This window comes from Amblyraja radiata, chromosome 18 (assembly GCF_010909765.2).
Source record: "Amblyraja radiata isolate CabotCenter1 chromosome 18, sAmbRad1.1.pri, whole genome shotgun sequence".
NCBI classification, from domain to species: Eukaryota; Metazoa; Chordata; class Chondrichthyes; order Rajiformes; family Rajidae; genus Amblyraja; species Amblyraja radiata.
The window spans coordinates 44,402,853-44,406,621 of record NC_045973.1 but is presented as its reverse complement, the minus strand read 5'-3'; positions in this window follow the sequence as shown (position 1 = coordinate 44,406,621).

Below are 3,769 nucleotides of genomic sequence, written 5' to 3'. Positions count from 1 at the left end.
ACACTTCCCGGCACCCGCATACAATGGCATCTTGCGCTTTTTGTGCTTCTTGTGCGTGGTGGTGGAAAGATTGGTGGAAACAGGGCCGCGACGTGAACGCTCTTATTTGACCCCGATTCTTTATTAAAGCAACTATACTTACAACAGATGGGAAATTTAAAAAAGAAATATAAGCAGCAGGTTGGGTCAACCAAGGTAAGAAGTGTGACATGGGCTGAGATTTCACTTTGTTCCCAGTCAACCCTAACCCTAAAGGGCCTGCCCAACTGCGGTGACCTAATTGGTGAGTTTAGAAGAGTTTCGGAGAGTTTGAAAAAGTGTCATGTTGAAGACCTCCAACTATGTTGAAGACTAGCTACGACTAGCTTCAGGAAAATTGGACACTGAATAGTGGAGAGTGAAGAAGACCTCCTTCGATCTCCCTTCGACCCCCCATCGACTATGTTGAAGATTATATAACCATATAACCATATAACAATTACAGCGTGGAAACAGGCCATCTCGGCCCTTCTAGTCCGTGCCGAACACATATTCTCCCCTAGTCCCATATACCTGCTCTCAGACCATAACCCTCCATTCCATTCCCGTCCATATAACTATCCAATTTATTTTTAAATGATAAAAATGAACCTGCCTCCACCACCTTCACTGGAAGCTCATTCCACACAGCCACCACTCTCTGAGTAAAGAAGTTCCCCCTCATGTTACCACTAAACTTCTGTCCCTTAATTCTCAAGTCATGTCCCCTTGTTTGAATCTTCACTACTCTCAGTGGGAAAAGCTTATCCACGTCAACTCTGTCTATCCCTCTCATCATTTTAAAGACCTCTACCAAGTCCCCCCTTAACCTTCTGCGCTCCAACGAATAAAGCCCTAACTTGTTCAACCTTTCTCTGTAACTTAGTTGCTGAAACCCAGGCAACATTCTAGTAAATCTCCTCTGTACTCTCTCTATTTTGTTGACATCCTGTTGACACCATTTTGTTGAGTATCTACGACTACCTTCGACTACTTTCGACTACCCTCGATTACCTATGACTAACATGCCGAACTACTACGACCTACTTCGACTAAACCCGCGAGTAAAAAGAAAATATTGATTTTTTTCCATGGCGACCTTTTTTTACTTCAACGTTGAAAAATACGCCACGACCTAGGTGAGGCCTCGAGTACGCGGGGACCACTCTCGACCATGAAGGAGAGTTACAAAGACCTCCTAGGACCTCGTGCCGACCATGCTGCGAGTATGAGTCGAGGGCAAACTCTTCTGAACTCGCTGATTAGGTCGCCGCAGTGGGACAGCCCCTTAACCCATATACAACAGTCAACCTTGCGATTGTGTTGTGGAGAGAGAGGGAATACTCAATGACCTTGGAAAGCAAAATTAAAATGGGCAAACCCCTTCTCCAGGTTTGGATTAATGAACAGAATTAGTGTTGCAGACATGTGTAGTGTACCAATTACAAGTCTGTCTGAGGAACATGCAACTACCACTGCTTATTACAAAAATATCCCTTTCCCTGGGATAATAGCTACTAATTGCAGCCGTGACTCCAGGAGGTAGAACTTCCCTTATCATTGGCGTACGATGGCAACGTTAACAGTCACTTGACAGAGTTGTTAACGTGAATTACATTTTTCCATGATCCATTCCAGTCTCCAGTGAACAACAACTCAGACTGGGAACTAATCGCCTTGCAGGTTAACCCTTGAAGTTTCAGAATCTAACCTCAAACCTCCTAATGCAGCTACCAACTGCAGTCATGGCACGACAGATTATTCTATTTTTAAACAGCAGGAACTTAAAGGCTCAATGCCTGGGTGCTGCTGAATGTAAAGTTAAGACTCCTAAAAGAAAGGCAACAAGGGCTGTGGGGGAAAAAACTGTGTGGAGAAGCCTGGTTTCATCTCTGTCATATCAGGATGGAGTGTTGTAATCAGTGTTGGCGTTGATGGGGTGGGATGGAGGGGTGGGGTGGGATGGGTTATGGATGATGTTTACGATATCTAAGATTGCGGAGAGGACTAGAAGAAGTTTTGTTGAACAATGTGACGAGAGTATGAAGTTGACTTTTGGCAGAGTAGGAACAGCAAACACCCAACACACTGGAGGCAGGTTCTCTGGATGCTTTCAAGAGAGAGCTAGATAGGGCTCTTAAAAATAGCGGAGTCAGGGGATATGGGGAGAACGCAGGAATGGGGTACTGATTGGGGATGATCAGCCATGATCACATTGAATGGCGGTGCTGGCTCAAATGGCCAAATGGCCTACTCCTGCCCCTATTGTATATTGTCTATTGACCTGCCGTTTAGTTCAAGTTCAAGTTTATTGTCATGTGTCCCTGATAGGACAATGAAATTCTTGTTTTGCTTCAGCACACAGAACATAGTACGCATTTACTACAAAACACATGAATAAATAAACTGATAAAGTGCAAATAACAAATAATGGGTTAATAATGTTCAGAGTTTTGTCCGAGCCAGGTTTAATAGCCTGATGGCTGTGGGGAAGTAGCTATTCCTTAGCCTGGTCGTTGCAGTCTTCAGGCTCCTGTACCTTCTACCTGAAGGTAGCAGGGAGATGAGTGTGTGGCTAGGATGGTGTGGGTCTTTGATGATACTGCCAGCCTTTTTGAGGCAACGACTTTTTTTAAATCCCCTCGATGGAAGGAAGGCCAGAGCCGATGATGGACTGGGCAGTGTTTACTACTTTTTGTAGTCTTTTCCTCTCCAGGGCGCTCAAGTTGCCGAACCTGCAACTTTAGTTTAGATGCGAGTTTATATCCAGTGAACTCACGGGTGCTTATTGACACATCTTTAAAATGGTTAACAGTGCACAGTATGTAATGTTGTGACATGAGCTGTGGAATATTTGGCATATGCTTGTTCTTCATCTGGCACATCTGAATGGAAACATTGTTGAGGCCGTGGGGAACGGTGCACTTGAGGATAGCTCATTTCTTAGAACTCGCCCACAGAAATGAGAAGTGTAATCTAATCGTTGAAAGCGAACACATGCTGGCAAACGAGAGAGCTGCTGCAGGATTTGAAACAGCCCTACAGCGGACAATGGACCAGGAGATGTGCACAGATATTGTTCTGAGAGTTTAGTCACCAACAAGGCTAACCTCACCACCCAGAATTACACTGTTGGGGAATGGGCCTGTGTCCACAATCTCCCAGCTGGAGTTCCAGCTCAGTGCAATGTGGGGTATAGACTGCAGGGGATTCACTGCTTCATAGGAAATCACTAACTATTCAGGGCCTGTCCCACGAGCATGCGACTCCATGTGGCAAGCGCGACCTAACGTGGTCGCTTGAGCCGTACGGCCTCGCGGGGCCAGTCCCACTTCGATCACCGGAGCCGTATGGAGTTGTGTGGGACTGGTCACGACATCTCACGGGGCTCCGAAAAACTGACTGTGTTCAAAAATTCCACGCGGCAACGGCCTGCCGGCCCGCAGCCGCCTCAACGCCGTAAGCACCGCCTCGACGGGCATAGGCAGCGTCTCGACGCCGTACGCACCGCCTCGCCGCCGTACGTCACGCGTGAACTTTCCGCGGACTTTGCTCGAACTTCATGTCACTCACTCGACCTCCGCGCGGCCCCTGCTTCTGGTTTGGCCGCGCTTGCCGCATGCAGGCGCATGCTCGTGGAACAGGCCCTTAAGAATCATTTTCTCCATCCGCCCAAAACGATAGAAGGGGATCTGGAACTTGCAATCTGAAAGGGGTGTGCGATGCAGGAACGTCATCCTATTCATGATGT